This window comes from Terrapene carolina, unplaced genomic scaffold (assembly GCF_002925995.2).
Source record: "Terrapene carolina triunguis isolate 2854851 unplaced genomic scaffold, T_m_triunguis-2.0 Scaffold69, whole genome shotgun sequence".
Taxonomy (NCBI): domain Eukaryota; kingdom Metazoa; phylum Chordata; order Testudines; family Emydidae; genus Terrapene; species Terrapene triunguis.
Genome location: NW_020664420.1, coordinates 47,222,424 through 47,247,703, shown reverse-complemented (window position 1 = coordinate 47,247,703; position 25,280 = coordinate 47,222,424).

Sequence of the window (25,280 nt, the reverse complement as noted above, 5' to 3'; positions counted from 1 at the left end):
GGGCAAATCTACCGTGGGGGTTGTTGTCATGCAAGTAGCCAAGGCAATCGTCAAGGTACTGCTGTCAAAGGTAGTGACCCTGGGAAACGCACAGGCCATCATAGATGGCTTCGCTGCGATGGGATTCCCAAACTGCGGTGGGGCTATAGATGGGACTCACATCCCTATCCTGGGACCGGGCCACCAGGCCAGCCAGTACATCAATAGAAAGGGATACTTTTCAATGGTGCTGCAAGCACTGGTGGACCATCGGGGACGGTTTACAAACATCTATGTCGGATGGCCGGGCAAGGTTCATGACGCTCGCGTGTTCAGGAACTCTGGTCTGTTTAGACGGCTGCAGGAAGGTATTTACTTCCCGGACCACAAGATAACTGTTGGGGATGTGGAGATGCCTACAGTGATCCTCGGGGACCCAGCCTACCCACTAATGCCCTGGCTCATGAAGCCCTATACTGGCGCCCTGGACACAGAAAAAGAACTGTTTAACTACCGGCTGAGCAAGTGCAGAATGGTGGTGGAGTGTGCTTTTGGCCGTCTCAAGGGGAGATGGAGAAGCTTACTCACTCGCTGTGATCTCAGCGAAACCAATATCCCCATCGTTATTGCAGCTTGCTGTGTGCTCCACAATCTCTGTGGAGAGATCTTTTAAATTATTCATACATAAAATGTTGCCTTAGTCACTATGGCCTTAGTCTAGATGGGGTCTAAACTGGCTGTTACTATTCAAGAAAGAGATCTTGGAGTCATTGTGGATAGTTGTCTGAAAACATCCTGCAGCCAGGCCCTTCTCTCTCTGTGCTCTGTGTTCACTTACTGCTTGATCCGTCCCCTGAATCTGTGTCTGGGGTAACGGCTGGGGAGGGTTGGTAGGGGATCTCTGTCAGGGTGATGAAGAGCTCCTGGCTGTCGGGCAAATCAGCGTTGTAAGCGCTGTCTACTGCCTCGTCCTCCTCATCTCCTTCCTCCTCTTCCCCGTCCGCTGAGGAACCGGCCGCGGACAATATGCCATCCTCAGAGTCCACGGTCAGGGGTGGGGTGGTGGTGGCGGCCGCACCTAGGATGGAATGCAGTGCCTCGTAGAAACGGGATGTGTGGGGCTGGGATCCAGAGCGTCCGTTTGCCTCTTTGGTCTTCTGGTAGCCTTGTCTCAGCTCCTTGATTTTCACGCGGCACTGCGTTGCATCCCGGCTGTAGCCTCTCTCTGCCATGGCTTTAGAGATCTTCTCATAGATCTTTGCATTCCGTCTTTTGGAGCGCAGCTCCGAAAGCACGGACTCATCGCCCCACACTGCGATGAGATCCAAGACTTCCCGATCCGTCCATGCTGGGGCCCTCTTTCTATTGGATTGCACGGCCATCTCTGCTGGAGAGCTCTGCATCGTTGCCACTGCTGCTGAGCTCACCACGGTGTCCAAACAGAAACTGCGATTCAAACTGCCCAGACAGGAAAAGGAATTCAAATTTTCCCGGGGGAGTGGCTGGTCAGAGCATCCGAGCTCGGACTGCTGTCCAGAGCGTCAACAGAGTGGTGCACTGTGGGATAGCTCCCGGAGCTATTAGCGTCGATTTCCATCCACACCTAGCCTAATTCGACATGGCCATGTCGAATTTAGCGCTACTCCTCTCGTTGGGGAGGATTACAGAAATCGATTTAAAGAGAGCTCTATGTCGAACTAAATGGCTTCCTGGTGTGGACGGGTGCAGGGTTAATTCGATATAACGGCGCTAAATTCGACATAAAAGCCTAGTGTAGACCAGGCCTCAGATACAGCATCTGATTTCAAGAGGGTTCTTCTTTTTCTCCAAACTTCCCACTGGTTTAATGAAGATAGTGGGTGTGGTAATGAGTTTGGGTAGTGTGGTAGTGAGTGCCAGAAATGTAACCACAGTTAGTCCAGCATCCTGCTGTCTCTCTGCCCTTTGCTCTAAATCATACGCCCACACAACAGTAATCCATTTTAGTTAGGGCAAGAGACTGTGACCTCTAACAAGGATCCCTGTTCATGCACATAGTACATACCAGCTAAGAATAGTCAACACCTGGCATGATGAAACTCTTCTCTTTATGGTAAGCAATGCTGCTTTCCTCTCTCCACCATACACACACGGAGACATTTTTTGTGTCTCCCAGACATTCTTTAATGGTTTTTTATTAATGATAATTTCTCATTTATTTAAATAGCTTTAAATGTTCAGAAAGACAGGTTCACAAGCAAGATTAATGTGTTATGGTAATAGAGCTATTATGCATCTTGTCCCTGACAATCCTACTTATTTCATCTGGATAACAGGATGGTAGTAATTAGAGATAAGGACCTGATTCAAAATCCATTCAAGTCAAAGGAAAGCCTCCTATTGACTTTGGTGGGCTTTGGATCAGGTCCTAGGTCATCAAGACCATCTTCCTGCTAAGGCAGGATATTACTCCCAGACAGAGGATGTGACTGATATTAGTCTGACAGTAAACTTGCATTAAACACTTGTATTGCAGTAATGCATAGCGGCCTCAATCAAGATCAGGTCTTTATAGTGTACAGACTCATGGTAAGAAACAGTCCCTGTGCCAGAGAGCTTACACTCTAAATAAACAAGACAGACAAAGATTGGGAGGGTAAACATAGAGGGGAAGTGACTTGCCCAAGGTGACACAGCAAGTAGGGTTGCCAACCTTCTAATCGCACAAAACCGAACACTCCTACCCTGCCCCCTGCACTGCCCTTTCCCCGAGGCCCTGCCCCCACTTGCTCCATCCTCCCTCCCTCCACTGCTTGCTCTCCCCCACCCTTACTCACTTTCACCAGACTGGGGCAGGGGGTTGGGGTGCGGGAAGGAGGGGTGAGGGCTCTGGCTGGGAGTGCAGGCTCTGGGGTGGGGCCAGGGATGAGGGGTTTGGGGTGCAGGAGAGGGCTCTGGCAGGGGGTTGGGGTGCAGGAGCGGTATGGGATCTGGGCTGGGGGGTGCGGGCTCTGTGTGGAACAAAAAATGAAGGGTTCAGGGTGCAGGAGAGGGCTCAGGGCTGGGGTGCAGGGGGGGTGAGGACTTCGGCTGAGGGTGCAGGCTTTGGGGTAGGGCCGGGGATCAGGGGTTTGGGATGCAAGAGGGAGCTCTGGGCTGGGGTTGCGGGAGGAGGTGCAGGCTGCAGCTGGGGGTGTGGACTCTGCAGTGGGCTGGGGATGAGGGGTTTGGGGTAAAGGAAGGGGCTCCGGGCTGGGGCAGGGAGTTGGGGTGCAGAGGGGCTTAGCTACGATACATACTACTTTGATATTAAGGATTCTGTCCCTGTAGTGCCAGATCAGCTCAAGTGAAATTTCAAAACCTTAAATTTACTCCAGCCAATGGTACTATAATAGCTAGCAATTAGAAAGTAACTGTGTCGCCTTTGAAAACTCATACTTACACTCAAAATACAATGAATAAAGAAGTATTTACTTTTTAAAAATGTAAATGCAAGACTTTTTGCATTATGGGATCTTGGGATGTTGCCATTTGCTTTGATATACATTTCCCATGCAATACAATGAAACATGGAATACACTGAACTTTTGTCTTGCATTTACATTGTGCTGTCAGTGTGATCTGATCTGTACTATGCCTTACTGTGTACAAGTCTCAAAGTTAAGAATCAAGGGTGAGTAACTACAGGAATTATGTTTCTAGACTAGTACAGACCCAAGCACACTGTGAACTTAACATTGCAATTTTAAGATCCTAGTGCAGATGTATGGTTACTGAAGGAAGCCTACACCAGGGCTCCGTAAACCCATCAGGGCTCAGTATGTCAGAAGGTTCACAAACAAATTTCTATAGTTTTGTTGACAAGGGATGGACACCACATCAGATTTGCCTTACCAAAAAAGGATCTAGGAATATCCTCTCTTATCTTGAGGTCTGAAGAATGTTCTGAGGACTGGTATAAAAAAGATGTCTGTTATTTCAGTGGCAAATGAGGGTCATTGGCTGTAGGAAAAGAGGTCATCAGCTTCCTACCTGTAGGAACAGCTTAAGCCTACATAAATTGAGCTTTTTGTGTATGAGCTGGGGTATGTAAATGCTGCTAAGCTTGAACGCCAACCTGATGTGAATAGGTCCTAACAAGTGGGACCTAACCTGAGATAGACGGAGTGCTTTCAATCTAAAAATCTGTATCTGCATAGATTTATTTTGTATTAGTGTCATCTTTTCTTTCAGCAAGCCTGGGAACACAAGCTAAAAAAAAATAGATGGTAACCCCGTGCAGTTATTTGCAACATAATGCAGTACAATAGGGCCTATTAGAGTTGGTTGAACTATTTTTTTGCTAATATTGGTTACAAATTTAGCCTCCTCTTTAGTTAGCATTTCAAGTGTAGACAACCCTCGGTCTATGGATTGTTTGGGAATGGCTTGTTTCTACGGTTAACTTACTTGTATTGTGTGGTTGGTCACATAATATTTCTTCTGCTCCCTGATTGGCTTACTGAAACTATTTAATAGAGAATAAAAAATAATGCATTTTGATACCAGTTTTCAATTGAATAATTATTTAGGCCAAACCTCAAACTTTCAAGATTCATAAATGTTGCTGGCAGTTATCTGAATAATATTACCTCTTGAATCAGAGCAAGCAACTCAGTGCACGTATTTTTCTTTAGTTACAGAAGAGCTTGATGTTATATGGTACATTACTATTCAAAATATGACACCACATTAATTTGACACATCTCATTCTGTCAAGATCTGTTGATGGTTTTATGGTGCATATTTTAAAGTGGTTTTTTTAATGTCATGACTTCATCAAGAAGTGAAGCCATAAGTCTACTGCTTGCTCATAAACATAAGTAATGAAAAGTTGATTCAATGTACAGAATGCACAACAATGTTGTGTAAAGTGTTAATGAATATTGATTCAGTTCGGAGGATCTAAAGGTAAATAACATACATTAGTAAAAAGGAACAAGCACCATGAGTCTGTAGTAGAATTCAAAGAGGTAAATGTTTCTTTAACCTCTCCCATCTACTCCCCCCAAAAAGTGATTACAAAATCTAACTCCAAAATAATAAAAAAAAAATTATAGGGCAAATCTCACTTTTCTTCAGATTCTCAGTATTAACAAGGAAAGTTAATTTTCATTTTCCCCAATGGTGGGCTAGATTCTGCCATTCTTATGAGGAATACTGCTTGCAGTAGTCTCAAGGAAGTCGGGGGAGTATTTGTGAAGCAAGTTAGTATTCGGAATGAGTAAAGGTGTGGCTCACAAAGCAAAATTCCCATTTTATTTCTGAGTTAAAGGGTGTAAGTAGGCTAACGTAACAGCAAGAAAATGCAGGGATGAAGGCAACAGAAGAACGTGCCATGGTTTTAATCTCTTCCTATTCCACCCTATGAGCTGATCCTTTAGAGACCAGATTTTCAAGAGATTTGATGAGATATATGAAGCTTCTAGAAGGACCTCACAGTACCAATAAATAAATTAACGACTTGAGAGTTTGGCCAGCTATAGTGAGAGGAAGGGGAATTTCTCTGGCCCGATTACTAGAATAACTTTTTTAATGTGTAATTTTTCTCATAAATGGCTCTCTTGACTCATCACTAAACTGCTATAATGAGGAAGAGAAAGCTCATTAACAGTAGGAGAGTTTACTGCTGCAGACCATTGCAGACTTGGACCTAAGCTTTAGTTTTCATTCAAACCACATCTATATATGAGCAAGGGCTTCTTCCTCTGAAGCTCAGGAAGTCCCATCTCTGATCAACAGCAATCTGCCAGCTACCTGAATAGGTTTGAACAACTTCAGCTGTGCTACAGTAGTTTGTTTTGTTAAAATATGCTTTTCTTAAATCATCCTGACAGAACAGCAGTGAGGGATTGGTGCTAATAACAAAGAGACAGAAAAAGACAGAAGAGATTTTTATTAAGGTGTAGAGTAACTTGCATCCTTAGACCAAAGCCAATGCACTGTGGCATGTAATCATGAGCAGGGCAGAGGTTAACTCTGGAGGGACTCCTCCCTGAAAGTTAGAAGTTCTAGAAGTTACCATGGTGTATGGGCAGAGGCTGCCAGAAAAAAAAATTGCTCTGGAATGGTGGGGGATTTTGCCAGATATCTTGCACCTAGACCCTGGAGAACCACAGTGGGCTGTGTAGAATTAGAAGGTGAAATCTGAACTTTTCCATAGCTTTATTCAGGTTAGGTGACAAAATTCCATTTCAGTGCTCTTCAGCAGATGGCTCGTAGTTTGAATTATATTTTTCATGACCCTCTTAGGAAAAAAAAAGAACAAATAAAAGTGCTAATACAAAATGAATGTCTTGGTATGAACATACCAGATAAAACAGAGAACACCCTTTGGAACACATCATCATACATGCAAGGAGCAATAGAACCCGTGGGCAGAAGAGCATTTACACTTTCATATTCTTGCTTATCCACCCAACCTAAACAAAAAGTTGCCTTTTGTTATGTTTACTTACCTAAAAGCTATTCACTGTAATTAGAGATGAATATACATGGTACATGTTTGCAGAATGATTTCTTATGAGTCTCTGCATCAAACTTCAAGCATATTAGAAAGGCTCTTACTTTCACTAGCTCAGATATTTTAAGTGTCAGGGGATCTCACTGGTCCCTGGCTCAAATGAGAGATGGAGAATATGGTCCCTTTGACATTAATGCTTTTCTTTGTTATGTATATGGTCCATAGGCACCACTAAAATGCATACAGTTTAAGGTATGTAACCTGTATATAAACTAGAGCTGATCGGGGGGAAAAAATGGAATTTCTGTGTTGCGGCAAATGCCAAAACATTGGAATCTGTTTTTATCCTAAATTGGAACAAAAGGTCAAAATATCAAAACTTTGTGGAATAAAGAATTCAAGAGTTTTGATTTGGAAATGTTTCCTTGCTACATTTTTAACTGAAATGAAGCATTTAGAACATTTTGGTTTGGGTAGAACTCAGGCTCTGTAACCTGAGCAGCTGCCTTGCCACAAGGGATTGGGAGGTTCCATCATACCCCATGGGTTTTAGATAGATTTGGGTGAAATATTTTTGTTTGGTAAATTCCATGAAAAAAATATTTTTCATCATGCTGAAGCTCTTTGCAAATTTGGGTTGAATTTAGTGAACAGTTTCAGTTGAAATTTTTTTAAAAATTCAGAATATTTCAAGTTTGAGATACAACAGCATTGTTTTCAGAAATTTAGTAGTTAAAAATGGGGGAGACACCCAAAAAATGATCCACAATTACACAAAAGTCAGTTTCAGTTTTTGGTTCAGCCCCCAACTGAAAAATCCTTTACTTCTTCAACCTTAGTTCTGTCCCTTGTGGCACAGCCTGGAATTGCATGCAGGCCTCCTGAACTTTAGCATAGGAATTTAACAGCAAGATCACCCTTTCTCTCTAATTTAAAGTCTCGATAAGAGTTATCCTTCCAGGTCAATTTTATACAAACCCAGTTCTTCATCCGTAAAGATATGTATCTAGATTATTTCTCTTGGAAATTGATTTAAAAGCATTTCATTCTTTTTATTTGCCTTTGGTTTGAATTTCTGAGTTACTTTGTTTAGATTGGCATCCTTTCTCCCCTTCCCTGCCAACACCACACCAAGATAATATACTTAAGACTTACTGCTCTGTTCCTTGAGGAATCCTCTGGAAGAAACCTGATCTGTTTTCTATTTAATTTTGCTTTGTAAATAGAAAATGCCAGAACAGGACCTACACTGTAAATTGCTAATAAAATATCAATTCATTCTATTGCCTTTACCTTGATTTACCAACTTCCTGGGTCATTTTCAGAGTTGAGAGTGACAGATAGAAAGGGTAATGAATTGGCTGGAAGCTCATATGCATTCTTACTCTATTGTTACTTGTTATTTTTGAAGCAGGAAACTTCCAATAGCTTGTAAAATGTAGATGCAAGAACATTTTTGTTGTTTAGCAGCTGGTTGTAATCCATCTGAGAAAAAAAATCATTACTTCTTTGATACTTTCTGGTTTGGTGAGCCCATACTGGTAAAAGACATCATATCTGGAATGTCAGATTTAACAGAAAAATGGGTCCCCTGTCTTAAATTATAATCATAAATACTGTGGTCCTAATTCACCACATTACTCTACTTTTCACTGGTGTTGCTTCATAGTCTGCAGAGCTTGGGGGGAAGGTGTGCATCTGTGCCATGACCTAACTGCTTTTTGGCAGGCCAAACCTGAGTAGTGCTGTAGTGCCAGGACTATAATGCCACTTAGATATGGAGGGGATGGGTGTAGGGGCTTATGGTGGGGGCAACTGATAGGGGAGAGAAAGATCACGTAGTGGGGAGCAAATCTATCCCCTCCATTTTAAATGTCACTCTGCAACCCTGAAATCAATGGAGTTACATGGAGTATAAAACAAGAGCAGAAATGAAATCTTTGGGCAGCCTTCCTCAAGGTCAGTCTACACTGGAGCTGGAGGTGTAATTTCCAATGTGGATAGACACATATGGACTAGCTCTGATCAAGGTAGAATCATAGAACCATAGGGCTAAGAAAGGACCGCAAGGGACATCTAGTCTAATCTCCTGCGAATATGAAGGATTTATTGTGTCTAAACCATCCAAGAAAGATGGCGATCCAGCCTCTTTTTGAAAACCTCCAGTGAAAGAGATTCTATGATTTCCCTAGGCGGTTTGTTTCATTGTCCTACTGTTCTCACAGTTAGGAAGTTTTTCCTGAGATTTAATCTAAATTTGCTATCCTGTAGTTTGAACCCATTGCCTCTTTTCCTGCCCTCTGTGGCAAAAGAGAACAATTTTTCATCATCTTTTTAATGGCTGCCTTTCAAGTATTTGAAGATCACTATCATACCCCCTCATCTCTTCTTTTCCAAACTAAATATACCCAGTTCCTTTAGTCTTTGCTCATATAGCTTGCATTCCATCCCTTTGATCATTTTTGTTGCTCTCTTCTGGACCCTTTCTAGTTTCTTTACTCCTTTCTATAGAGCAGTGACCAACATTGGACACAGTACTCTAGCTGAGGCCTAATCAGCATTGAGTAGAGCGGTACTATCACCTCCCGTGACTTGCATGCTATACCTCTGTTAATGCAATCAAAAATTGTTTCCTTTTTTTGCAATAGCATTACATTGTTGACTCGTGTTGAGATTGTGATCCACCACAACTCCCAGATCTTTCTCAGCAGTGCTGCTGCCAAGCCAGTTATCCCCTGTTCTGTATTTGTGCATTTGTTTTTTTCCCCCTAAGTTTTTCTTCCTACATCCAGGTCCCTAATAAAGATGTTAAACACCAGACCCATAACAGATCCCTATGGAACCCCATTTGAGATCTCCTTCCAATCTGATGCCATTCCATTAATAGTTACTTTTTGTTTGCAGTTGTTTAACCAATTATGTATCCATTTAATGGCAGTTCTACTAAGCCTGCATTTCTCCAGGTTACTTATGAATAAGTCATGTGGGACTGTGTCAAAAGCCTTGCTGAAGTCCAAGTATATTATGTCCACTGCATTCCCAGTATCCAGTTACCTTGTCAAAGGAGAAAATCAAACTGGTTTGGCATGACTTGTTCTTGGTAAATCCGTACTGGCTGCCAGTAATTACTCCTTCATCCTTCAGGTATTTGCAAATTGAATGTTTTATTCATTGTTCTAGTAGCTTCCCAGGTATCAAGGTTAGGCTGACTGGTCTCTAGTTCCTGGGCTCCTCCTTTCCCCCCCCCTTTTAAAGATAGAAACTAGGTTAGCATGAAAACAATAGCAGTGAAGGCCCAGCAGCTCAGATGGGGGATAGGCTAGCCACCCTGAGTACAATCCTATCAGAAACCGTAGGTAGGTGGGTAGATAGGCAGCCATCCCAATGCCAGCACAGCTTGAGCTGTACTGCTATTTTAGTATATTAGCTCAATCAAAGCTAGCATGGGTATGTCTACATGAGCTGAAATTACACCTCCAGCTCCAGTATAGATGTACCCTCAGCCACTGAAATTACAATAGTGATATTACACTATTGTAAACTAGACTGGCTGCAGGGAGCAGAGACAGGGTACCTGAGTGGAGCAGGGCTGGGGAAAGGCTGAGGAGCTGGGGAGCTCCAGTCTGGAAAGCCCCAGGCTGTGGCCTAGCATTAGGCTAAGGAGTACTGGGGGTTGCAGAGGGCAACCCAGGTGTAGGCCAAGGCAGCAGGTCCAAACCCCACCTTGCCTGTGATGAGTGGCTGATACTGCAATCTGCCCCAGGGAGTGGGGCTAGGTGGTGACTGGCAGTAGCCTTATTCTGAGGTGAGGTGGGGTTAGTGGGTTGGGGTTCCCCTGGGAGGGGAGACCCAGTGTGTGTGGGTACTGTCAGGGGGTAGCACCCAGAGCAAGGGGCATTGGGGTCCTGGGAAGGACATGGGAGCCAGTAGGAGGACAAGGTGGATCACCGGCCTGCAGAGGGTGCTCCAGAGGCTGGATTGAGCTGATTTCCCCCAGATGACCAGCAGGAGGTGCTGCAGGAGTGAGTCCGACCCCTTACACCCAGGTAATGGGGGAACTGGGAACTTAATATTGGACTTAACTCAAGTGTTAATTGAGCTTTGTGGTTTAGTCTAGTGAATGCTTTGGGGAAAGAGGCGGTCACGGGTTGGTCAGGACAGGTGCATGTTACCACCACACTGACCCTGCAGAGCTCAGGACAGAAATGCAATCTGGCAAAAGGCTAGTTTTCTGTGGTTCCCTGGGCAGCTGCAACTAGAGAAGTCCCTGACGATATGTTGGAGTTGCACTCCTAGTGGGACCAGAACCACTGGGACCTGTAGCTGATGTGAAGGCACAGAGTCTCCATGAAAACCACTTGTAGTTCAGTAGCTGGATCCTGGGAAACTTAATAGGTGTGTGGCCTTTTCAACATGGAATGAGGTATGTTGATATTTTTCAGTACAATATAGACAGTAGCTAGAGCAAGGTAGTCAGATTGGCCTCCTCTCCCTGGCTAGCTAACTGATTATTGTATGACCTTGAGTGAGTCACATACATCTCCCTGAACCAAATTCGGAAGTGATATATAAGCAATTCCCTCACACCTGCTTAAGGTTGTGTAAGGGAGGCTGTATTGCTGTCACATATGTGAGATGGTGTAAGTACCCAATTTTAATCTACATCTTCTTGTTAGCTTTTCTTGCCATGCTACTTTTCTGGCTCCTCAATTTAAGAGCTACTGCAGCTTAGCCTGTTACTCTTCAGACAATTTCTTGACTTAACAAACACAAAATGGAACAAATATAGCACACATAAGGTACTACTCTGTAAGAGAGGACAGCAATTAGTGAGCTAGAACAATATTTCTTTGTTTCAATGTATACCAAGCCAAATTCCAGTTTGGGAAGACTGACGGGGTCAGGCAAAAATTATATTATTTATAATCTTTTCTGGCAACAAAAGCCAACACTACCATTCCATTCCCATTCAAACAGTACAAGACAATACTTCCTTTCCCCTCACCCCAATTTTAAAATGGAAGAAAGTATGGCTACATTTCTTTAACCTTCCCCCTATCCACCCCCCCCCCAAAAACCACCACCATTCTGGACCTTTTATAACACTACAACTGGTTTCTTTCTGAAGGTGACTCTGAAGTATTGAACTGTTGTATGATATTTTGCTTGCTTTCCAATGGAAAATGGAGGCAACATTTTGAACAAAAGCTTCAGTATTAGGCATATAACAATTTTCTGCCAGCTTGTGTCCACTTATGCCACTAGTGAATTTTTATTCTCTAGGTGGGGGTTTACAGAAAAACACTATTGCAAATGTAGCATCACTGAAAGGAGATAGCTAATCTGATCAGCCAATGATGCCAGCTTCCATCGCCCATTTCTTAATTTGTCAAACAGGCACCTTCATACTTTCTCCCATGCTGCCCCTCACTGTTGGGAGGAAACTCCCCATAAACACTCACAAAGCCACCCCCTTATCCTCTTTGAACTCTTCCTCAAAACTCTCCTTTTATGCAATGCCTTGTCACAATTTTTGCATTACTGATGGGCACCTTCTGCTATCTGAGTGCTGCGAACCCATGGGACGCATCCATCTGCATAAACAGGAGTCTCAGTGATACTAAGTTGAGCCAAATATCCTGATTGCTTTTGAAGGGGATGGGGCTCCTGGCTGCCACTCTTCAAGACCTTTCGGCATAATCCCAGACTCCCTAACCCCAGGAGGGGTTGAAGATAGTGATATTGACTACTTAACAGCTCATCAGACCTATCCTGTTCAGTCAGTATACCAGAGTCTGCTGCCTTCTTGGAGGATCAACATGTGACCTTTTGAGAGAGATTTCCCAGAAGCTTTTCAGGTATCCCTCTTGGGTGCTGTACAGCAGCTATCTACTACCTCACAGAGCTACCCAGCAGCTGTCTGGTGCTTCCTGCCTTTAAACCCTTACTTCCCCCTGATACAATTGATAGCACTGGAGGGGCAGGGCCAGACCTGCCCACAGCAGCTCTTTAACCCCTTTGTCGCTGGGGCTAAACCCACCACAGGCATAATAGTTAGACTGCGTGTGTGCTGAGACCACTGCCTATCATGCTGATCAGTGGTGTCTCATTATTTCTCTGCACTTCCTAATCTGCCTGTCCATCTGTTCTCTCATCTCAAACTTGGATTGTAAACTCTTTGGGGACAGTGTTTTTGCTCTGCCTCTCTACTACTCACTAATGGTTTCCGTGTTCAATCAATACCTAGCCCAGCCACAAGGATGTACACTAGAAAGAGGGAGTAGTTCCCACTGAGAACCTTCTGCTACACTGACTGTTTCAATGGTAATTCATCAGCACTGGGTAAGTCAGATCAAAGCAAGAGCTCACTGTTCTGGCGGTTCTGGGCCATTAGGGGTGTTACTATCATGGGGTGAGGTGACATTGCATTATCCTGAATGATCAGACCTGGCCCGAGGATGAGACTGGAGACAATTGAATAAGTGTATCTGAAGGGAGTCCCCAAGTAGGCTAAGAGCCAGCCACATGTAAGTGAGCGTCTGTGTGCATATACATCATGGAGCTGTGCAAAGGAATGACCAAGTTTCTAACCACCCTCCCCACTTACACAGTCTAATTTAGAGAGAGAAAATTGACAGGAAACCTGTTTTCTCTGGAGTTTACTTAGGAGATGGGAGGTGACAGGTCTTCCTATTCCTATGGAGGGAAACAACAAGGAGTCTGGTGGCACCTTAAAGACTAACAGATTTATTTGGGCATAAGCTTTCGTGAGTAAAAACCTCACTTCTTCGGATGCATAGAGTGAAAGTTACAGATGCAGGCATTATATACTGACACATGGAGAGCAGGGAGTTACTTCGCAAGTGGAGAACCAGTGTTGACAGGGCCAATTCAATCAGGGTGGATGTAGTCCACTCCCAATAACAGATGAGGAGGTGTCAATTCCAGGAGAGGAAAAGCTGCTTTTGTAATGAGCCAGCCACTCCCAGTCCCTATTCAAGCCCAGATTAATGGTGTTGAATTTGCAAATGAATTGTAGTTCTGCTGTTTCTCTTTGCAGTCTGTTTCTGAAGTTTTTTTGTTCAATGATAGTGACTTTTAAATCTGTAATAGAATGACCAGGGAGATTGAAGTGTTCACTTACTGGCTTATGTATGTTACCATTCCTGAGGTCCGATTTGTGTCCATTTATTCTTTTGCGGAGGGACTGTCCGGTTTGGCCAATGTACATGGCAGAGGGGCATTGCTGGCACATGATGGCATATATAACATTAGTGGATGTGCAGGTGAATGAGCCCTTGATGGTGTGGCTGATGTGGTTGGGTCCTCTGATGGTGTCGCCAGAGTAGATATGGGGACAGAGTAGGCAACGAGGTTTGCTACAGGGATTGGTTCCTGGGTTGGTGTTTCTGTGGTGTGGTGTGTAGTTGCTGGTGAGTATTTGCTTCAGGTTGGGGGGTTGTCTGTAAGCGAGGACTGGCCTGCCTCCCAAGGTCTGTGAGAGTGAGGGATCATTTTCCAGGATAGGTTGTAGATCGTGGATAATGCGCTGGAGAGGTTTTAGCTGGGGGCTGTATGTGATGGCCAGTGGTGTTCTGTTATTGTCCTTGTTGGGCCTGTCCTGTAGTAGGTGACTTCTGGGTACCCGTCTTGCTCTGTCAATCTGTTTCCTCACTTCCCCAGGTGGGTATTGTAGTTTTATGAATGCTTGATATGGAGGGAAAGGAGAGCTAGATGTGGCATCAACCTCTTTCCCTCTCTGTCCTCCTGATGAGGGGTGGGGGGAACCTTGCAGGACAGAAATATTCCTGTAAAAGAAAGAGGGCAGATAGACTCCTACCAGGGGCACTTTCTTTTCCAGTCATGTGCTAGTGCTGCTTAATTTGCTGGCAGGAAGGCCTGGAGCCTACCTTTACAAACTCCCCAGCCACTATGAGTTCCTTCTGCTATTTCCACAACAGTCGGGAGGGGAGGGGAGGGGAATTGTATGGTCAAGAGATGAATTTCCAGACTAAAGGTTCTCTTTTCTTTGTCTTCTGTCAAAGTCAAATACAGCCTTTGGGTCAGATTATGGTGTAAGAGTATTCTTATTCTACAAAATCAAAGCACTCAAACAGTCCTTTAACCCTTCTTGTAGAGAAAAACAATTCAGTGAAACTTTGGCTATCAAAATGATAGATTGATAACCTTGCTTGTGTGTTTGGTTATAATAGTCAACATGTAATAGTTGCATGCTTTGAAAAAGGTGGGCTTTCAGAATTATGAAGATGCCATGGTCTATAGTCTGACATACTGTCAGTAGCATATGTAGTTATATCTTCCCATTCCAAAGATTTCTCTTCCAATTTGGAATGAATCTGAAAAAGGTGCAATTATACTTTTGTTGCCTGCCTAAAAAGGCCTCGAGATGGCAAACAGGGGTCCGTCGCTCGGTGTGCTTGGCACCAATAAAGACACCGAGGGGAGAAAGCAAGCCAGAGCTTATTTCAGAGCTCTGAAATGGCACTAGGAGACCAGCATGTCTCAAATCCAGTGCAACAAATACAAACAACTTTTACCTTTTATACTTCAAGCAGTTTTTGTGTAAGCCTTTGTCTGTTACTCCCTTTTACTCCTCCCACCCCTCCCTTCTCTAGCCGTTACAATTAGAAAAGTTCCCATTCGCCTGCTTATCTTTTGGCCTTGCAAGGCCTGTTTACAGCTGTATGCTAGAGAAAAGCTGACCCTTACATTTCTGCTTCAGCATGTAAGCAGTTAGCCTAGAAGTAGGTGAGAGTTCACAAAATGGAGTTTGGGGGTTCAGATAGGCCCAGAGCAAAAGAGTTTCATCGACACTTTGGCCTTCCGCTCTCCCGAGTTACCTGGTAGCTATGCCTAGTGGACCCCAACACTTTTGTCTGCATAGTTGTAGGCAGCGATGAGCTGCTAAAATCTTAACAACCGGTTCCCTATAAAAAGTTCTGATTTAAGGGATGTGCCACAGTATGTATTTTTTTGTACCAATAGGGTTACCATACATCCATATTTTCCCGGGATGAATTTTAAAATTTTAAAAATTCCACCTGGACGGTGATTTAAGAACCAAAAAGCCTGACATCTCCAGGAAAATACGGATGTATGTTAACCCTACCTAAAGTTCTTTTTTAAAAAGATGGGCCTGAACTAGAAATGAGCTGCATTTCACATGAGTGGGTCCCTGCCACTCCCTGGGGGTGTGCTAGGGTGATGAGATGTCCCGATTTTATAGGGACAGTCTCGATTTTTGGGTCTTTTTCTTATATAGGCTCCTATTACCCCCTCCTCCACTCCCTGTCCCGATTTTTCACACTTACTGTCTGGTCATCCTAGGGTGTGCACATGTGTGGGTCCCAGCTGCTCCCTGCCCCCCTCATTGAAGCAGATGTGCAGGGTTACTGCCCTGGGAACTGCAGGGCACCAGTGGACTTGGGGCCGGCTGCAGACAAGGGCGTGGGGCAGGGGCTGGCTGCGGGCAGGGTGGTGGGTACTCACACAGGGAGAGCGGCTCGGGGCAGCCCGAGCAGCAGGTTGCAGGCCAAGCCCAGCAGAGCAGCCAGGGACCCACCAGGCAGCAGCAGGAGCCCCAGGGCCAGAGGTCCGAGCAGCAGCAACAGGGCCAGGAGGCAGCCCACATGGCTCGCGCAGCGCCCCCGGTGGCTGGGAGGAGGAATTACATGCTTCCCGGCCAGAGCTCATCAAAGCTTCCCTCGCAGGGAAGCCAGTTAACAAGCGGTTCTAAAACCACTTCAAAATTTAACAACTGGTTCGTGTGAACTGGCTCCAGCTCACCACTGGTTGTAGGTGTCAACAAGTCCTTCAGTGACACCATCATCTTTAGAAAGTATGCATACTACTATGACAAATATATTGAGAGGATAATACCCTTAGGCCCAGCTGAGAAAGTCATTGTTGTTATTACAGTACTGCCTAAAGGACACAGTCAAGGACTGGACCCCATTATGCTGGGTCTTGTACAAACATGTAGTAAAAAGCAGTCCCTGCTCCAGAGAATTTAGTTTTGGTATTGCCCATTTCTGTTTAGAGTCTCCATATAGCCTAAATTAGCAAGAGGATAATTTATTCTACCAATCTCCCTCTTCCATAGATAACAGAGCTTGATACCCACACTTTTGGACTATAATAAGACAGAGCTACTTTATGCCAAAAATCAACATTGCACTCCACACAAACCTGATTCAGATTTTGATCTCATTCACACCCAGGCAAATCTGGAGTGATTCCACTGAAGTCAGTGGAATTAGTTACTCTGTATTTATATCTGAGATTACAATCTGACCCAAAGAATTTATATAAATTGTTGGGTCTTGCTACAAATATGGTTTTACCAGGAAGATCTTGTTAAGAGCTGAAGCCTTTTGCAGTGCACAAGAGGAAATTTTATCAGACCTACAAAATCAGGAATTATGCTATTTATTCTTGAGTGCCATCTCTTGGCAATTATTTAACAATTTTCATATATACAGACATCTACTTATAGTGCCTTCCCTTAACAATAATAAAACTAGTTTTGCGATGTCCCAGCTTTCCCTTCGGAAGATTTTAAGTAGAAAAGAGAACTTTTTTTTTTTAAGACTTGATCTTTCAAAGTGCTGAGTGACCTCAGGTATAGCTGGAGTTCGGGTGGGAATGGTTTTCCTGTTTTTGAAAAAAAATTTAAATATGAAAATATTTTCCCATCCTGATTCAGGATGAGAAGTTGAAGTCTCAAATTTTCACAAATCAAAATATAATAGGTCAAAGTGAACTGAAGTGTTTTTTGTTTTGATAATTTCAAAATATGTTGATTTTACATTTTCTTACTCTAATTAGCTCAAAATTTGAAGTTATTTTAAGTTGGAAAACCAGATTTTGTTTATAATATGTCAAACAGTTCAACAAATTCTAAAACTTTTTCAAAAGTTTAGTGTTGAAAAGTCAGTTGAAACTGACGCCTTTTCACAAACGCTTCCTGTTTCAACAAACTGGCATTTTCCACTGGAGAAACAATTCGCTGGAAAATTCCTGACCAACTCTAGCCTGAACTCCCTTTGCCGTCATTATGGAATACAAGTATGAACAGGAATCTCTAACTCTGGAATATTTCAGAAGTTATTTAAGAAGCCTAATTATGTTTGGGCACTACATAGTACTTTCCTTAATGTGTTTTCAAAGGAACACAATATTCAGGGATATCAGTCCAAGATGAAGCTTTAGAAGATATGTAGCCATTTCACTGCCATATGTTTTGTATCGTAATTTAAAATGCAGCATGTGATTGTTTAGTTCATTTAAAATATCGTATTTAAAAATAATCACTTAAATTTGTTGAGTACCAGTGTCAATTCATGAAGGCCTTGCCCCAATTTGAGGTCATGACTTAACATAATAATTGCCATATATCTAGGGGTATGTCTACACTACGAAATTAGGTCAAATTTATAGAAGCCGGTTTTATAGAAATCGGTTCTATACAGCCGATTGTGTGTGTCCCCACACACAATGCTCTAAGTGCATTAAGTCGGCAGACCGCGTCCACAGTACCAAGGCTAGCGTCGACTTCCGGAGCGTTGCAATGTGGGTAGCTATCCCACAGTTCCCGCAGTCTCCGCTGCCCATTGGAATTCTGGGTTGAGATCCCAATGCCTGAATGATGCAAAACAGTGTCGCTGGGGGTTCTGGGTACATGTCGTCAGGCACCTCCCCCTCAGTCAGAGCAACGGCGGACAATCGATTCGCGCCTTTTTACCTGGGTTACCTGTGCAGACAACATACCACGCCAAGCATGGAGCCCACTCAGCTCAGCTCACCGTCACCATATGTCCTCTGGGTGCTGGCAGACATGGTACTGCATTGCTACACAGCAGCAGCTAATTGCCTTTTGGCAGTAGATGGTGCAGTATGACTGGTAGCCTTCATCGGCGATCTGGGTGCTGGCAGACGTGGGGCTGCATTGCACACAGCAGCAGCCCCTTGCCTTTTGGCAGTAGATGGTGTATTAAGATTGATATCCATCGTCATCATATTGCATGTCAATCATGGGCACCTGGGCAGACATGCTCAGTCCTATCGAACTATCTTGACGATGATGGCTATCAGTCTTAGTACACTATTTTCTGCCAAGCGCCCAGTATTTTCTGCCAACCACCCAGAAGATGCCGAGGGCTATCAGTCATGCTGCACCGTCGTCTGCCAGCTTAAGATGTAAAAAATAGATTTGTTCTGTATTCATTTGCTTCCCCCTCCCTCCGTGAAATCAACGGCCTGCTAAACCCAGGGTTCTGAGTTCAATCTTTGGGGGGGGCCATTCTGTGTGACAGTTGTTTGTGTTTCTCCCTGGTGCACAGCCACCTTTGTTGACATGGCGTACAGGTACAGAGAATTAAAATCATCACTCGCCCCTCCCTCCCTCCACCAGTCCGTCAGATACTAATTTCACGCCTTTTTTCAGACCAGACGCCACAGCACTGTGATCATGGAGCCCGCTCAGATCACCGCGGCAATTATGAGCACTATGAACACCACGCGCATTGTCCTGGAGTATATGCAGAGCCAGAACATGCCAAAGCAAAACCAGGACCAGCCGAGGAGGCGATTGCAGCACAGCGACGAGAGTGATGAGGAAATTGACATGGACATAGACCTCTCACAAGGCACAGGCCCCAGCAATGTGCAAATCATGGTGTTACTGGGGCAGGTTCATGCCGTGGAACGCCAATTCTGGGCCCGGAAAACAAGTACAGACTGGTGGGACCGCATCGTGCTGCAGGTGTGGGACGATTCCCAGTGGCTGCGAAACTTTCGCATGCGTAAGGGCACTTTCATGGAACTTTGTGACTTGCTTTCCCCTGCTCTGAAGCACCAGAATGCCAGGATGAGAGCAGCCCTCACAGTTGAGAAGCGAGTGGCAATAGCCCTGTGGAAGCTTGCAACGCCAGACAGCTACCGGTCAGTCGGGAATCAATTTGGAGTGGGCAAATCTACTGTGGGGGCTGCTGTGATCCAAGTTGCCAGGGCAATCAAAGACCTGGTGATATCAAGGGTAGTGATTCTGGGAAACGTGCAGGCCATAGTGGATGGCTTTGTTGCAATGGGATTCCCAAACTGTGGTGGGGCGATAGACGGAACCCATATCCCTATCTTGTCACCGGAGCACTGAGTACATAAACCGCGAGGGGTACTTTTCAATGCTGCTGCAAGCCTTGGTGGATCACAAGGGACATTTCACCAACATCAATGTGGGATGGCCGGGAAAGGTACATGATGCTCGCGTCTTCAGGCACTCTGGTCTGTTTCGAAAGCTGTAGGAAGGGACTTTCTTCCCAGACCAGAAAATAACTGTTGGGGATGTTGAAATGCCTATCGTGATCCTTGGGGACCCAGCCTACCCTTTAATGCCATGGCTCATGAAGCCGTACACAGGCAGCCTGGACAGTAGTCAGGTCCTGTTCAACTACAGGCTGAGCAAGTGCCGAATGGTGGTGGAATGTGCATTTGGATGTTTAAAAGCACGCTGGCGCAGCTTACTGACTCGCTCAGACCTCAGCAAAAAGAATATCCCCATTGTTATTGCTGCTTGCTGTGCGCTCCACAATATCTGTGAGAGTAAGGGGGAGACATTTATGGCGGGGTGGGAGGTTGAGGCAAATCGCCTGGCCGCTGATTACGCGCAGCCAGACACCGGGGCGGTTAGAAGAGCACAGCAGGGCGCGGTGCGCATCAGAGAAGCTTTGAAAACAAGTTTTGTGACTGGCCAGGCTACGGTGTGAAACTTCTGTTTTTTTTCCCTTGATGAACCCTCCACCCCCCCCCACCCAGTTCACTCTACTTCCCTGAAAACCAACCACCCCACCCTCCCCTCCCCCCTTCGAGCACTGCTTGCAGAGGCAATAAAGTCATTGTTACTTCACATTCATGCATTCTTTATTAATTCATCACACAACTAGCGGGATAATTGCCAAGGTAGCCCAGGATGGGTGGGGGAGGAGGGAAGGAAAAGGACACACTGCAGTTTAAAACTTTAACTCTTATTGAAGGCCAGCCTTCTGATGCTCGGGCAATCATCTGGGGGGGAGTGACTGGGTGGCCGGAGGCCCCCCCCACCATGTTCTTGGGCGTCTGGGTGAGGAGGCTATGGAACTTGGGGAGGAGGGCTGTTGGTTACACAGGGGCTGTAGCGGCGGTCTCTGCTCCTGCTGCCTTTCCTGCAGCTCAACCATATGCTGGAGCATATCATTTTGATGCTCCAGCAGACGGAGCATCGACTCTTGCCTTCTGTCTGCAAGCTGATGCCACCTATCCTCTTCAGCCCACCACTTGCTCTGTTCATCCCGCGATTCAGCCCGCCACCTTTTCTCTCGTTCATACTATGCTTTTCTGTAGTCTGACATTGACTGCCTCCACGCATTCTGCTGTGCTCTGTCAGCGTGGGAGGATATCTGGAGCTCCGTGAACATATCATCCCGTGTCCGCCGTTTTCTCCTTCTAATCTTCACTAGCCTTTGTGAAGGAGAAACATTTGCAGCTGGTGGAGGAGAAGGGAGAGGTGGTTAAAATAGACACATTTTAGAGAACAATGGGTACACTCTTTCACGTTAAATTTTGCTGTTCACATTACACAGCACATGTGCTTTCGTTACAAGGTTGAATTTTTCCTCTTATATTGAGGGCCTGCCGGTTTGGTGTGAGAGATCACTCACGCAGTGCCAGGCAACAGATTTTGGCTTGCAGGCAGCCATGGTAAGCCACAGTCTTTTGGCTTTTTTAACCTTCTTAACATGTGGGAATGGTTTCAAACAGTAGCGCCCTCATTTCCCATACCAAGCACCCGTTGGGTTGGCCATTTAAAATGGGTTTGCAATGTAAAAGGAGGGGCTGCGGTTTCCGGGTTAACATGCAGCACAAACCCAACTACCCCCCTCCCCCCCCACACCCAATTCTCTGGGATGATCACTTCACCCCTCTCCCCCACCGCGTGGCTAACAGCGGGGAACATTTCTGTTCAGCAGAGCAGGAAGGGGCACCTCTGAATGTCCCCTTAATAAAATCGCCCCATTTCAACCAGGTGACCGTGAATGATATCACTCTCCTGAGGATAACAAAGAGCGATAAGGAATGGATGTTGTCTGCATGCCAGCAAACACCGGGACCATACGCTGCCATGCTTTGTTATGCAATGATTCCAGACTACGTGCTACTGGTCTGGCGTGGTAAAGTGTCCTACCATGGCAGACGGGATAAGGCAGCCCTCCCCGGAAACCTTTTGCAAAGGCTTTGGGAGTACATGAAGGAGAGCTTTCTGGAGATGTCCCTGGAGGATTTCCGCTCCATCCCCATATACGTTAACAGACTTTTCCAGTAGCTGTACTGGCCGCAATTGCCAGGGCAAATTAATCATTAATCATTAAGTGCTTGCTTTTAAACCATGTGTAATATTTACAAAGGTACACTCACCAGAGGTCCCCTGTGTGCCCTCAGGGTCTGGGAGCATGCCTTGGGTGAGTTTGGGGGTTACTGGTTCCAGGTCCAGGGTGATAAACATATCCTGGCTGTTGGGGAAACCGGTTTCTCCACTTCCTTGCTGCTGTGAGCTGTCTACATTATCTTCATCCTCATCTTCCTCGTACCCCAAACCCACTTCCCTGTGTGTTTCTCCAGTGACGGAGTCATAGTACACGGTTGGGGTAGTGGTGGCTGCACTCCCTAGAATGGCATGCAGCTCCGCGTAGAAGCGGCATGTTTGCGGCTCTGCCCTGGACCTTCCGTTTGCTTCTTTGGCTTTGTGGTAGGCTTGCTTTAGCTCCTTAATTTTCACGCGGCACTGCTGTGCGTCCCTGTTATGGCCTCTGTCCTTCATGGCCTTGGAGACCTTTTCTAATATTTTGCCATTTCGTTTACTGTTACGGAGTTCAGCTAGCACTGATTCATCTCCCCATATGGCGAGCAGATCCCGTACCTCCCGTTCTGTCCATGCTGGAGCTCTTTTGCAATCCTGGGACTCCATCACTGTGCTGATGAGCTCTGTGCTCTCCACGCTGGGCAAACAGGAAATGAAATTCAAACGTTCGCGGGGCTTTTCCTGTCTACCTGGTCAGTGCATCTGAGTTGAGAGTGCTGTCTAGAGCGGTCACGATGAAGCACTGTGGGATAGCTCCCGGAGGCCAATAACGTCGAATTCCGTTCACACTACCCCAATTCCGACCCGCTAAGGCCGATTTTTAGCGCTAATCCCCTCGTCGGAGGTGGAGTAAAGAAACCGGTTTAAAGGGCCCTTTAAGTCGAAAGAAAGGGTTTCGTCGTGTGAACGTGTCCAGGCTTAATTCGATTTAACGCTGCTAAAGTCGACCTAAACTCGTAGTGTAGACCAGGCCTAAGTGAAGGACACATGCATAACACTATTAATTCTTACATCCTATTTTAAAGTAAAGGGTTTGCTTTTAAAAAATGTAGATATGTACATAGAAATATGCAGTAGGAAATTAAATCTCTGGCGATATGAACGTTATTCCATCTTCAAGATCATAGAATCATAGAAGATTAGGGTTGGAAGAGACCTCAGGAGGTCATCTAGTCCAACCCCCTGCTCAAAGCAGGACCAACACCAACTAAATCATCCCAGCCAGGGCTTTGTCAAGCTGGGCCTTAAAAACCTCTAAGGATGGAAATTCCACCACCTCCCTAGGTAACCCATTCCAGTGCTTCACCATCCTCCTAGTGAAATAGTGTTTCCTAATATCCAATCTAGACCTCCTCCACTGCAACTTGAGACCATTGCTCCTTGTTCTGTCATCTGCCATCATTGAGAACAGCTGAGCTCCATCCTCTTTGGAACCCCCCTTCAGGCAGTTGAAGGCTGCTATCATATCCCCCCTCACTCTTCTCTGCTGCAGACTAAACAAGCCCAGTTCCCTTAGCCTCTCCGCGTAAGTCATGTGCCCCAGCCCCTGATCATTTTCGTTGCCATCTGCTGGACTCTCTCCAATTTGTCCACATCCTTTCTGTAGTGGGGGCCCCAAAACTGGATGCAATACTCCAGATGTGGCCTCACCAGTGCCAAATAGAGGGGAATAATCACTTCCCTCGATCTGCAGGCAATGCTCCTACTAATACAGCCTTATATGTCGTTGGCCTTCTTGGCAACAAAGGCACACTGCTGACTCATATCCAGCTTCTCATCCACTGTAATCCCCAGGTCCTTTTCTGCAGAATTGCTGCTTAGCCAGTCGGTCCCCAGCCTGTAGTGATGCATGGGATTCTTCCATCCTAAGTGCAGGACTCTGCACTTGTCCTTTTTGAACATCATCAGATTTCTTCAAAACCATATTATATTTAACCATAAGCATCAAAATAATACACCGTAGTTCATTTTAAATTAGTTAGAGCAATAGTGATACACTTTAGAGCCAAGTATTGTTATCATAAATAAATGTTTTGTCCATCTATTCCTACTGTGATAGAATGATAAACCATAGCAAAGGCTTTGTTCCTGTATCTTTGTTCAAGAACAGGTGTATTGTGTACCACTAATGCCAAATTCAGTATTTACTCCATGTAGTATATGTAGCGTGTAAGCCCTGCCTTTATCATCAGGGATTCATAACAAAGTGTTTAAGTACAATAAAGAGCACTTTTCATCCCTTAAAATTTCAAATAAGACAGAAGCCAATAAGGAGCTCACCAGAAAAAGTGTTTTAAGCAGGGCTTTGGAGCGGAGCCTAGAGCTGGAGCGTGGACCAGTAGGCTTTTGCCTGGAGCTGAAGTGAAGCCAGAGCAGAGCAATTCAAAAATTTGATTGCTCCAAATCCCTGGTTTTAAGTATATATATTTTAAAAAATCAAGTGCTGGCACATAAGCCAATTAGCTATGTAATAGTGTAGACTTTATGAAGAGGCTGGAGGATGCATAAAGTTAAAGCCAAATGATGATCTTGAGGATGTGTGGGGTTGCAATGTGCTTAGTGCCACCAGCAGATTTCAATATTCTCTAGCCTGGTGAGACAGACTCGTCACATTGCACTCTTACATTGGTTATTTTTGTGCAATAAAATTATTCTGCTCCATCTCTCAAGTGACTTTATCCTATGACATACTTTGATTTCCCATGGGCTTTTTTAGGGTAATATTTAAAAATAAATGCATTGGAGAGAATCTACAGATTTGTTCTTTAAAAATCAAACTAGTTTTTCTAAGTTCTTCTTGAATGGAATAAATACCAGCTGGAGCCACTTAATTTTAACAGTATAGTGTGCTTGGGTACAAGAGCCATTGAAAGAATTATTTACTTCATACCAGCAGTCCCTGTAGAATTGCATCTCCAAAATTCTGATTTTTAGAGCACTGAAAAAAGACAGCAAGGAAAGTTTCCAAGAATTCTTTCAGCTTTTTATAAGTTCTCCACTGAAATGTCACCTCCTATTGTGATGTCAATAACATTTCCATTCCCATTTAGCTCTCCACCTTTTAAATTAAATGGACCAGTCTTGTCTCTTAATAAAATCAATGAATGCTCCTATGCTACCTGACAGATGAGCCTTTTTTCCAATACAAGGTGGACTGTAGTTTTATTAAAGAATAGCTATATGCCTTGTTGAGTGTTTCTTATGTCTTACACTTCTTAGAATTAGATGATCCTTTTTATTGCCTGTTCATTCAGATTATCTCAATTGAATTTGAAATCAAGTCTGCCATTTCTTATGTTACATTTCCACAAGGTGTCAGCAGCACCATATTGCTCTAACCTCAGGTGAGAGCCCACACAAATTCTTTCCCAAACTAATGCAGGCATTCTTTTTTTGGGGGGGCGGGGG